Source organism: Lissotriton vulgaris, chromosome 11, assembly GCF_964263255.1.
Source record: "Lissotriton vulgaris chromosome 11, aLisVul1.2, whole genome shotgun sequence".
Classification (NCBI taxonomy): Eukaryota; Metazoa; Chordata; class Amphibia; order Caudata; family Salamandridae; genus Lissotriton; species Lissotriton vulgaris.
In genome coordinates, this window is record NC_141699.1 from 844,165,856 (window position 1) to 844,179,969 (window position 14,114).

The window sequence follows — 14,114 nt, forward strand, 5'->3', positions numbered from 1 at the left end:
TTGGAACTCGGACGCTTGCCTGCTAGGGCATGGGCCCCATTCCCGAAAGCGTCCCCTCTTTTGACTGATGGTTCTTGTTGCCTATCTCTTCTGTTGTCATTTAACGGAACATTTTTGGACTGCCGAAAGGGGTTCTGGTTCGACCGCTGGTTGGTGGAGACATTTTGACTATATCCTGGACCTGCCCGGCCTCGCCCAAAATGGCGCCGGTATAAATGGGACTCGTAACTAACCCTGGGCGGAGTTCGCGGAGTGGGGCTTCGCGGAGCTACGCGAAGTGGGCGAGAAACTACGCCCACCTCCGCACTCCGCGTAGCCCCACTCCGCAAAACCACTGGCCGCCAGCCCCGCCACCCGCCTCCCTCCCGCCCTCCCTAAATACTTTAAAATAAAGGAATGCTATAATTTAAAAAGCACTTACCTTGCCGCCGCTGGCCGCCGCGTTCCCCGGGGCTCGTTATCTTCCGTCTTCTGTCTTTATCAGTAATGCGCATGCGCGGGCGGCCGCGCATGCGCATTTTCTCGTGAAAATGCGCATGCGCGGCCGCCCGCGCATGCGCATTACTGATAAAGACGGAAGACGGAAGATAACGAGCCCCGGGGAACGCGGCGGCCAGCGGCGGCAAGGTAAGTGCTTTTTAAATTATAGCATTCTTTTATTTTAAAGTATTTAGGGAGGGCGGGAGGGAGGCGGGTGGCGGCCAGCTACGCTCCGTCTGCGGAGCGTGCGTAGTGCCGCCTGGCTCCGCCAGCTCCGCAAAATGCGGAGTGGGCGGAACTACGCACACTCCGTGCACGGAGCGTAGCTGGCCGCCCACCCCTACTCGTAACTCCTTGTTGTGTACTGGTTGCCCAGCCTTGATAACACGAGATACGTATGCAGTTTTGAAGACCATGGCGGGCGGGGACGAGTACTGATTGAACATTTGGACATCCCTATTGATATTAAGTTCTGATGTGTTATTGATTACTGTACTATTGAAAGTTCGAATTAACGTCACCCATGGTACTTGCCCGCAAATGTATATCTAGATATTTTTATTGTAACTGGCCCTGTCGTACTTTAATTATAAAATGTACGTCTACCGATTCCGCAACTGTTAGACACCTTAGTTCTTGCAAACTAATGGCCCGCCCGTTACGTTCTTCTACAGTGTAAATGTCCCCTCATCATATACTATTACAGTTTGCTCCGTGGCCGGCCCAAGTGGTTATAGGCCCGTATTTTGTATACTGACATTTTCACAATAAAGGTTTTTAAAACAAAACATGGTAGTAGTACCTAGATTGGTAAAGTTTTGAATAATAGCCACTGTTTTCGAATCAGTAAAAGGCAAGTGAAATAAAGCAGCCGGATTACATGACGGTTAAAAGGTATAATACGCAGGAAAGCAGTAAAGATAAATGGTCAAGGGCTGTTGTGTTTTCCACTCCTGCAACATAAAGTGATCGATAAGAATCCGATATTCATGCCTATCAGCGACTAAGACAGCAGATCGAGCCTCTTTTGTTCAACGGCTCCCTCATGGGACGAAGAAACGCCCTTTTTCTCGAAATAGGAATATTTTACTTGCAGGACAGTTGTAAATTTCCCGGGAAAATACAATAGCCTGGAACATTGTTAGTGATAAACTGTAAATGCATCTGGGTCCTTTTCTTTACAAGTCAGAGTGAGAAAAAAAAAGGTGGGGCTTTCATCATTTGGGAAAAAAAATGTTCTAAACCAATGAAAAGTGTTATTTTTAGGTCATTTGACCAAGCCTTCCATCATTAGAAAAACAAAAGTAGAATGAACCAATGAAAAGTTTTATTAACAAGTCACATGACCTGTTATGCTTACGTTACGCGCTGCGCGCCGCGCCCTGGATCGCTTCCGGGAAGCTGCGCCTCGCGCACCGGAGCATTTCCGGGTGCGCTAACGCGGCGCGTCATATGATGCATTACGCGACAACGCAGGTCCAGAATATAGTCAAAATGTCTCCACCAACCAGCGGTCGGAACACAACCCCTTTCAGCAGTCCAAAAAGTTCTGTTAAATGACAACAGAAGGGACAGGCAACAAGAACCTTCCTCAGGACTACATTAAAATTCGTTCAATCTAAAAAGGTATATGGAAAATAGATTAGTATACATCAAGTGAGGAGTTCTAGGTTTTATTACAGAAAAGTTATTTTTTACTTTAAGGAACTTTCGGTGTCTAAGCTACAAGAAATAGTTTTCTTACATTTTTCGCGTATTTCAATTTGCGGTACCAGTCTTGATCCTGGAGATGGAGTAACCTTATATACTGTTCTACGTCTCTGCAATTTCGTCAAAGGACCTATATATGAAGTAATACTCAGTATAAATTTCTCATTAAGCTACTGCTCTGTTGCTTTAGATAAACATAATGATATCACGCTTACTTTATATCTTGCGCGTAGAGTCATATGTCATAAAACATTTACTTCAAGAGGCTTTGTATATTGTCGGTTTTTCTGGTTTAAGGCGTCTTCCCTCTTCTTGGTTTGTATAGGGAAAGTGGAGGTTGTCACTTCTTTTTTAATTGAAGCCGAACCTCTTTATCTAGATAGACAGTAAATGCAAATTGCAGGGTTTAGACAATGCTTTATTGTATTCTATTTCAAACAAAAAAAAGGGGGGGGGGTGTTTTTAAGCCATTAAAAAACGTATAAGGAGCAAAAATGCGATTTTGGGCATTTAGAAGGAACAATGTGTTTGGTTCCCTCTTTTAAGGAACACTAAGCTCCAGCAGAGGCTATGGGTAGTTCACAGTTAAAAGTTAAAAGGTGCTTTTCAATGCACTCATGAGCTTATCTTATCTCAATTAGTGGAAGATAGTCTTGCCACTACCATTTGCCTCGCATTTCTTACCTTCAATATCGTAAGGACGAGCCGCCTGCCTGGTCTCCCCGGTCTCCAGCGTCAGTATGGAGACTGTGGGATAGCGGTTCTATTTATATGAGGGACGATTGTATGTAGTTAAACGATTGTCGGCACCTGAATCGGATTTGGCAACAATACATGGTTTCGGAGCGCCATTTTAGTATTTTTTCAAGTCCCTTCGTTACTAGTTCTGTACACATCCTAAGACGGACTAAACATGTAGAACAGCGTATCTACATGCTGATATGCAATAGTTACAGATTTAGTCAGTTTAAAGATCCCTTAGGTAAAGTTAATAAGATGGGTAATTGTTAAGAGACCCTGTATTATATTTCATCGTGTCGAGGTGCCCCTAAAATGCCGGCCCATCACTCGCACTCGAACATTTGAACATTAAATTTCTTCATTACAGTTGGAACATTGTGCGTATTTGGCATATTGGCTAGTGTTAACAATTCCCAGATAAAAATAGGCTTCAGTGCAGTACCCACATGTGTATCTTCATTTGAACCGTTCTGTATATTGTGTCACCTGCCAAAAGCGTGGTCGCCATTTTGGCAGGTGACACAATATACAGAACGGTGCAAATGAAGATACACATGTGGGCACTGCACTGAAGCCTATTTTTATCTGGGAATTATTAACACTAGCTAATATGCCAAATACGCACAATGTTCCAACTGTAATGGAGAAATTTAATGTTCAAATGTTCGAGTGCGAGTGATGGGCCGACATTTTAGGGGCACCTCGACACAATGAAATATAATACAGGGTCTCTTAACAATTACCCATCTTATTAACTTTACCTAAGGGATCTTTAAACTGACTAAATATGTAACTATTGCATATCAGCATGTAGATACGCTGTTCTACATGTTTAGTCCGTCTTCGGATGTGTAAAGAACTAGTAACGAAGGGACGTGAAAAACTACTAAAATGGCGCTCCGAAACCATGTATTGTTGCCAAATCCGATTCAGGTGCTGACAATCGTTTAACTACATACAATCGTCCCTCATATAAATAGAACCGCTATGCCACAGTCTCCATACTGACGCTGGAGACCGGGGAGACCAGGCAGGCAGCTCGTCCTTACGATATTGAAGGTAAGAAATGCGAGGCAAATGGTAGTGGCAAGACTATCTTCCACTAATTGAGATAAGATAAGCTTGTGAGTGCATTGAAAAGCACCTTTTAACTTTTAACTGTGAACTACCCATAGCCTCTGCTGGAGCTTAGTGTTCCTTAAAAGAGGGAACCAAACACATTGTTCCTTCTAAATGCCCAAAATCGCATTTTTGCTCCTTATGCGTTTTTTAATGGCTTAAAAACAAACCCCCCCTTTTTTTGTTTGAAATAGAATACAATAAAGCATTGTCTAAACCCTGCAATTTGCATTTACTGTCTATCTAGATAAAGAGGTTCGGCTTCAATTAAAAAAGAAGTGACAACCTCCACTTTCCCTACACAAACCAAGAAGAGGGAAGACGCCTTAAACCAGAAAAACCGGCAATATGCAAAGCCTCTTGAAGTAAATGTTTTATGACATATGACTCTACGCGCAAGATATAAAGTAAGCGTGATATCATTATGTTTATCTAAAGCAACAGAGCAGTAGTTGAATGAGAAATTTATACTGAGTATTACTTCATATATAGGTCCTTTGACGAAATTGCAGAGACGTAGAACAGTATATAAGGTTACTCCATCTCCAGGATCAAGACTGGTACCGCAAATTGAAATACGCGAAAAATGTAAGAAAACTATTTCTTGTAGCTTAGACACCGAAAGTTCCTTAAAGTAAAAAATAACTTTTCTGTATAAAACCTAGAACTCCTCACTTGATGTATACTAATCTATTTTCCATATACCTTTTTAGATTGAACAAATTTTAATGTAGTCCTGAGGAAGGTGTTTCATCGATCAAAGCACCGAAACGCGTCAACAATACTGGCTATTTTTAACTGTTTCTCTACATGTTGATATATTGAAATATATTGAAATGTGCTTGTGATTTATGATATATGTAGGAAATTTTAAGTACAATACTTTGTCTATATTATGTTATTTGATAAAGGATATTGTTTTTTAATAAATATGGCTTTTAATGAATATGATCTCTTTTGATATAATTTATGTTATGTTTAGTATATATGCAATTGAGGACAGAAAAGTTGTATAGGCTGGTGTTTTGCTTTATGAATTATACTCAAGCTTCTATCTAAGAACCACAGAAAGGAACCCCCTTTTATTGTCATAATATTTCCCAGTCCTTTCTGGGTCTGTTAGGGAAAACTCTCTCTTTTTCTAGTCAGCATGAGAGCACCCCTTGGCTACGTCGTGGCCATTCCGCGAGCAATCATGGCAGTCGCTCCCCACCGGAAGTCTGCGGGAGTCGGGGGTCCCGGTGACTGTTGTAGAATCTTTAAGGCTGAGGGGACTCTTTTGGGAATGGGCCCATGCCCTAGCAGTCAAGCGTCCGAGTTCCACGGTTGCCCAGAGCCATCCTTGCAGGCCAGGCCCAAGTCTGTGGAGCCGACCGCCATTTCGTGAGCTCCGTAGCAGCCGTCTGTCGCTGTACCGCAAGATTGGGTGCAATTCCGTTGGATGGCGGGTGAGACATTGTAATAGCAAGAGCAGGCGCAATTCAGCTGGCCGAGCGAGGCACTGTGTCGCAAGAGCGGGCGCAAGTCAGCAAGTCGACTGAAGCGCTGGGGTGTAGCTGAGAAACCTCCACCTGGGGAGGTGGGGGAGGCTCGTTCGCGCCGCCTCTCCCTTCTAGTGCACCCCACGCCGTCTCCTGGCGCAGGTATATGTGATGGTCGGACAAGGGCACCGCAGGACGTGTCTTCAGGTCAAACGGATTGTGGGACAAGGTGTGGAGCAGGCGCAATTTAGCTGGCTGAGGGAGGCACTGTTCCGGAAGAGCGGGTGCAAGTCAGCTGGTTGCGTGAAGCGCTGGGGTGTAGCTGAGAAACCTCCACCTGGGGAGGTGGGGGAGGCTCGTTCGCGCCGCCTCTCCCTTCTAGTGCACCCCACACCGTCTCCTGGCGCAGGAATATGTGATGGTCGGACTGGAGCACCGCAGGACGTGTCTTCAGGTCAAACGGATTGTGGGACAAGGTCCAGAATGGAAGAGTCACTAAAAGGCAAAAAGTTCCGCCTGACCCCGGGAGCCGGCCGCCTATGTCGGGGGCGATCTTAGGCCACACCAGGGCAACAAGACTTGGAGAGGGGGCAGGAGCCAAACGCCCCCTCCGAGTCCGCGCCATCACACCGCCCCTCGGGGGCCTTCGTCAAGCGGTTCAGGGAGGCACCGCATCACATTGTTTTCCAATGCAGTCAGGTCCACAAACAGCCCCCACTTACTTTGAGAATAGTGAAGCTGCAGCAGGTGCAAATAAGCTTCAGAGAGTGTTACAAGCGCTGCTCGGAACCCTCAACTATGGCACCCAACATCCAGGACTTATGCCATTTGTGCAAGGCAGTGACATCGAAGCATCTCAGGGACCAAGCAACATACCATATCCAGAGTCCTTCCCACAGCCTCTGCCTTCCTTCTTACCTAGTTATTGTTCTTTCACTCCCACTCCAGGCTTTTAGTCTGTGGATGGAAAACCATGAATCTACACTCACCTATGAAAATCTTACTATTGATGGTTGATTTTGAGCCCCAAATACAAAGGCTTGTTTGGATCGATGTTGCAGCAGGCTGCCATGTAAATAGTTATTTAATAAAACGTTTTACCCTGTTACTTTGCTGGTGTGTTGTATATATTTATAATATATGCATAGGGTTTGTCGTTATTTTTTGTGGGGTGGGCGGCGGAGCCGAGCTGTCTTGCAGCCATCATGGTGTCGAGCTCAGTTCCTCTCACTAGTTTCGTATTTCTCATGAGGGGTTGTTCATAATGTTTCTATTTTAGCGAGGTCAAAAAGAGATCCCATTAGTGGCCTACTGATTTTGCTTGATTCCTTTTGTTTTTTTAACGATTTTTCACTATCTGCAAAGACTAAACAGAGTATTGCGACTCTGTGCTTGTTTGTAAATAGAGAATGAACCAAAGAGAACCAATTCCAAAACAATAAATGCTAGGATAACAATCAATCAAATGGAGAGGGAAGCAGGCACGACGGATTACAACGGGGGCAAAGGCCTGCGTTACCTACCCTTCACTATCTGCAAAGAGAGAATACTCCTAAAAGGAAAGAGGAGGGGGGGGCAGCGTTCAAAGCACATCAGCGTGCATAAACACGAAAATGTTTTTACCTACCACGTACTTGACATTTTAAAGCTTTTGATATTTGCTATTAAAAAACCATTGTAATTCACTGAAAAAACCATAGGTTATGGACCATATATAGTTAGGAATTAGCATTTACAAAACCTTGAAAATTCACTGAAAAAACCATGGGTTATAGACCATATATAGTTAGGAATTAGCATTTACAAAACCTTATTTTACTCACACAAAACCATTGAAATTCGCATATATAGTTAGTTGCAGTAACTATATATCGCGCACCCGCAATCCACTGCTGATCATGTCACATATTACATCATTCATGATATGATCAGTGACATCACTGATGACATCACTGATGACATCTCAAATGGCATCACTGATGACATCACTGATGACATCTCAAATGACATCACTGATGACATCACTGATGACATCTAATTTGACATTACTGATCACATCACTGATGACATCATTCATGTGATAATACGGTGAACCTCTTCAGACTCTAATATAATCTTAGATACACTCAGAGTAAACAGACACTCACAGACTGTCACTCATCCATGGAGTTACTCACACACCTAGTCAGTCATGCAAAGAATCAATCACACTTCCATTTCCTCAACTATACAGTTATACACACCTTACTTATTCAAACATATACTAACACATATTTACTCTGTTATACAATCCCTGATACAAGTTCACAATGATCCATACAGCCACTCACACATTCACTGGCTCTTATGCACAGTTATTTATATATGTCAACTCTCACATGTACTGTGTTTTACATATGTACTTACTTTGACATGTAGCACTGAGATATCCATTCACTCACTAATACACTAATGCACACAGTCAACTGCCCATACAGCTGTTTCCACATGCACGTTTGAACCCATACATCTAGTGAATCAACTGCTCACACATCTATGCACATTGTCACACACCTCACAGCCACCCACACACACACTCACTCTCCCATACAAATACTTGGGCAACCAATCAATAACCCATATACTTAATCATAAAGCTACTGATCAACACATGCAGCAGTTTACAGAACAACAGATATAATGATGCACAAATTAAAACAGTTTAGTCACTAACCCATGCACTCAGTGAGACACATTTAATCACTCACTCATACAGTCAGTCATGCACCTACTAAATCCTTCATCCAGACACTTATACATCCACTCATTCTTCAATATGTAAGACATATTTTGACTTTTCAGAAACATACAGTCACTGGATGTTGTCATCAGTGATGTCATCAGTGATGTCATTTGAGATGTCATCAGTGATGTCATCAGTGATGTCATTTGAGATGTCATCAGTGATGTCATCAGTGATGTCATCAGTGATGTCACTGATCATGTCATGAATGATGTAATATGTGACATGATCAGCAGTGGATTGCGGGTGCGCGTTATATAGTTAGTGCAACTAACTATATATGAAATTTCAATGGTTTTGTGTGAGTAAAATAAGGTTTTGTAAAAGCTAATTCCTAACTATATATGGTCTATAACCCATGTTTTTTTCAGTGAATATATATATATATATATATATATATATATATATATATATATATATATTACCTACTGGCGATAGCCAGTAGGTATATATAGTTAGGATTTTTTTCCTATGGGACTTTTGAAAATTCTATGTCTAATAACTTTGGCGTTTGTGGACGGAATCGGCTGAAATTTTCAGGAAAATGGCACATTTTGTTTCTGAGCAGCTCCTGAAAATTTGGGGGGGGTTCGTCAAGGGGGGGCCGAGAAAAAAGGGGGGTCCCAAAACGCGTTTTTCCCATGTTAATTTCCATAGGGCGGTTGGACTCACTTTTAGCCCGAACGGCTGAATGGATTTCCACAAAACTTGGCAAAATTGTAGGGACTGTTAGCCCGATGTGCCTTTGCTAGGTCTCAATATATGTGCTTCAGTGGATTTTGAGAAATTAACGTTTAAATCAAGATATATATCTGTAACAGCGCTCCGGGCAGCTATCCGGTTAGCGAACCTTTCGCGTATCGGAACTTTGCAAAGCGAAGCTGATTGGCTCTCCGGTGTCTGTCAACATTCTAAACAGTCCGGTGCGGCCGCCATCTTGTCTCTCGGTAGGATCGAGAGACAAGAGGAGGCCAAAACAAAGGGGGAAATGAAGGAAAGGGGGCAAGGTAGACCCCTCCTGACCCCCTAGGATTGATGAGGGGGATATTATAGAGCCACGCCGGGCCCAAAAAAAAAAAAAAAAAATCCGATTTTTTCGCCGTAGAGACGCGTCTTGGTAAGCGAACCGGGCAGCTAACTGGGCAGCTAACCGGGAAGCTAACCGGCAGTGTAACGGGAGTCTGAGGAGTAGCTGATTGGCTGTCAACATTGTAAACAGTCCGGAGCGGCCGCCATCTTGTCTCTCGGTAGGATCAAGAGACAAGAGGAGACCAAAACAAAGGGGGAAATGAAGGAAAGAGGGCAAGGTAGACCCCTTCTGACCCCATAGGATTGATGAGGGGGATATTATAAAACCACGCGGGGCCCAAAAAAAAAAAAATCCTGAGGAGTAGCTGATTGGCTGTCAACATTGTAAACAGTCCAGAGCGGCCGCCATCTTGTCTCTCGGTAGGATCGAGAGACAAGAGGTGGAAAAAAAAAGGTGTAAATGAATGAAAGGGGTAAGGCAGACCCCTCCTGAACCCCTAGGATTGATGAGGGGGCTATTAAAGTTCCCTGCGGGGCAAAAGAAAAAAAAATTGCGATTTTTCGCGGTAAAGGTGCTTCCTTGTACGTTAACCGGGCAGCTAACCGGCAGCGTAACGGGAGTCCGACATATTGTGTTTTTTGAACGTTTGTGATATGTGCACGTGTGGATTTTGTCTAATTAAGGTTAAAAAAAAATATATATATCTTTAAGCGTGTTCTGGCGCGCTTACGTTTTGGGTTTGGTTTGCGCTGCAGAGACGATACGTCACGGTTATGCGATGCATCATGAGGCGTCTCACGGGCTACGTGATACGTCACTTAATAAAGAATATATTTTACAGCTATAGATATTAGCTTTTAAAAAACCAATGAAATTCACAGAAAAAACCATAGGTTATAGACCATATATAGTTAGGAATTTGCATTTACAAAACCTTGAAAATTCACTGAAAAAACCATAGGTTATAGATCATATATAGTTAGGGATTAGCATTTAAAAAACCTTATTTTATTTGCACAAAACCATTGAAATTCCATATATAGTTAGTTGCACTAACTATATATCGCGGACCCGCAATCCACTGCTAATGATGTCACATATTACATCATTCATGACATGGTCAGTGACATCACTGATGACATCACTGATGACATCTCAAATGACATCACTGATGACATCACTGATGACATCTCAAATGACATCACTGATGACATCACTGACATCTCATTTGACATTACTGATTACATCACTGATGATATCATTTATGTGATAATACATCTTCAGACTCTAATATAACCTTAGATACACTCAGTGTAAACAGGCACTCACAGACTGTCACACATCCATGGAGTTACTCACACACCTAGTCAGTCATGCAAAGAATCAATCACATCTCCATTTCCTCAACTATACAGTTATACACACCTTACTTATTCAAACATATAGTAACACATATTTACTCTCTTATACAATCCTTGATACAAGTTCACAATGATTCATACAGCCACTCACACATTCACTGGCTCTTATGTTCAGTTATTTATATATGTCAACTCTCACATGGAGTGTGTTTTACATATGTACTTACTTTGACATGTAGCACTGAGATATCCATTCACTCACCAATATACTCATGCACACAGTCAACTGTCCATACAGCTGTTTCTACATGCACTTTTGAACCCATACACCTAGGGAATCAACTGCTCACACATCTATGCACAGAGTTATACACCTCCCAGCCACCCACACACATACTCAGTCTCCCATACAAATACTTGGGCAACCATTCAATAACCCATATAGTTACTGATATAGCTACTGATTTAAACATGCAGCAGTTTACAGAACAACATAAATAATGATTGCCAAATTAAGACACTTTAATCACTAACCCATACACTCAGTGAGACACATTTAATCATTCTCTCATACAGTCAGTCATGCACCTACTAAATCCTTCATCCAGACACTTATACATCCACTCATTCTTCAATATGTAAGACATATTTTAACTTTACAGAAACATACAGTCACTGGGTGTTGTCATCAGTGATGTCATCAGTGATGTCATCAGTGATGTCATTTGAGATGTCATCAGTGATGTCATCAGTGATGTCACTGACCATGTCATGAATGATGTAATATGTGACATCATTAGCAGTGGATTGCGGGTCCGCGATATATAGTTAGTGCAACTAACTATATATGGAATTTCAATGGTTTTGTGCAAATAAAATAAGGTTTTTTAAATGCTAATCCCTAACTATATATGATCTATAACCTATGGTTTTTTCAGTGAATTTTCAAGGTTTTGTAAATGCAAATTCCTAACTATATATGGTCTATAACCTATGGTTTTTTCTGTGAATATATATATATATATATATATATATATATATATATATATATATATATATATATATATATATATATATATATATATATATATATATATATATATATATATATATATATATATATATATATTCACTGAAAAAACCATAGGTTATAGACCATATATAGTTAGGGATTAGCATTTAAAAAACCTTATTTTATTTGCACAAAACCATTGAAATTCCATATATAGTTAGTTGCACTAACTATATATCGCGGACCCGCAATCCACTGCTAATGATGTCACATATTACATCATTCATGACATGGTCAGTGACAACACTGATGACATCACTGATGACATCTCAAATGACATCACTGATGACATCACTGATGACATCTCAAATGACATCACTGATGACATCACTGACATCTCATTTGACATTACTGATTACATCACTGATGATATCATTTATGTGATAATACATCTTCAGACTCTAATATAACCTTTGATACACTCAGTGTAAACAGGCACTCACAGACTGTCACGCATCCATGGAGTTACTCACACACCTATTCAGTCATGCAAAGAATCAATCACATCTCCATTTCCTTAACTATACAGTTATACACACCTTACTTATTCAAACATATACTAACACATATTTACTCTCTTATACAATCCTTGATACAAGTTCACAATGATTCATACAGCCACTCTCACATTCACTGACTCTTATGTTCAGTTATTTATATATGTCAACTCTCACATGGAGTGTGTTTTACATATGTACTTACTTTGACATGTAGAACTGAGATATCCATTCACTCACCAATATACTCATGCACACAGTCAACTGTCCATACAGCTGTTTCTACATGCACTTTTGAACCCATACACCTAGGGAATCAACCGCTCACACATCTATGCACAGAGTTATACACCTCCCAGCCACCCACACACACACTCAGTCTCCCATACAAATACTTGGGCAACCATTCAATAACCCATATAGTTACTGATATAGCTACTGATTTAAACATGCAGCAGTTTACAGAAGAACATAAATATTGATTGCCAAATTAAGACACTTTAATCACTAACCCATGCACTCAGTGAGACACATTTAATCATTCTCTCATACAGTCAGTCATGCACCTACTAAATCCTTCATCCAGACACTTATACATCCACTCATTCTTCAATATGTAAGACATATTTTAACTTTACAGAAACATACAGTCACTGGGTGTTGTCATCAGTGATGTCATCAGTGATGTCATTTGAGATGTCATCAGTGATGTCATCAGTGATGTCACTGACCATGTCATGAATGATGTAATATGTGACATCATTAGCAGTGGATTGCGGGTCCGCGATATATAGTTAGTGCAACTAACTATATATGGAATTTCAATGGTTTTGTGCAAATAAAATAAGGTTTTTTAAATGCTAATCCCTAACTATATATGGTCTATAACCTATGGTTTTTTCAGTGAATTTTCAAGGTTTTGTAAATGCAAATTCCTAACTATATATGGTCTATAACCTATGGTTTTTTCTGTGAATTTCATTGGTTTTTTAAAAGCTAATATCTATAGCTGTAAAATATATTCTTTATTAAGTGACGTATCACGTAGCCCGTGAGACGCCTCATGATGCATCGCATAACCGTGACGTATCGTCTCTGCAGCGCAAACCAAACCCAAAACGTAAGCGCGCCAGAACACGCTTAAAGATATATATATATTTTTTTAACCTTAATTAGACAAAATCCACACGTGCACATATCACAAACGTTCAAAAAACACAATATGTCGAACTCCCGTTACGCTGCCGGTTAGCTGCCCGGTTAACGTACCAGGAAGCACCTTTACCGCGAAAAATCGCAAATTTTTTTTTTTCACCCCCCAGGGAACTTTAATAGCCCCCTCATCAATCCTAGGGGTTCAGGAGGGGTCTGCCTTACCCCTTTCATTCATTTACACCTTTTTTTTTTCCACCTCTTGTCTCTCGATCCCACAGAGAGACAAGATGGCGGCCGCTCCAGACTGTTTACAATGATAACAGCCAATCAGCTTCTCCTCAGACTCCCGTTACACTGCCGATTAGCTTCCCGGTAGCTGCCCGGTTAGCTGCCCAGTTCGCGTACCAAGACGCGTCTCTACGGCGAAAAAATCGGATTTTTTTGTTTGTTTTTTTTTGGCCCCACGTGGCTTTATAATATCCCCCTCATCAATCCTAGGGGGTCAGAAGGGGTCTACCTTGCCCTCTTTCCTTCATTTCCCCCTTTGTTTTGGCCTCCTCTTGTCTCTCGATCCTACCGAGAGACAAGATGGCGGCCGCTCCGGACTGTTTACAATACAATATTGACAGCCAATCAGCTACTCCTCAGACTCCCGTTACACTGCCGGTTAGCTTCCCGGTTAGCTG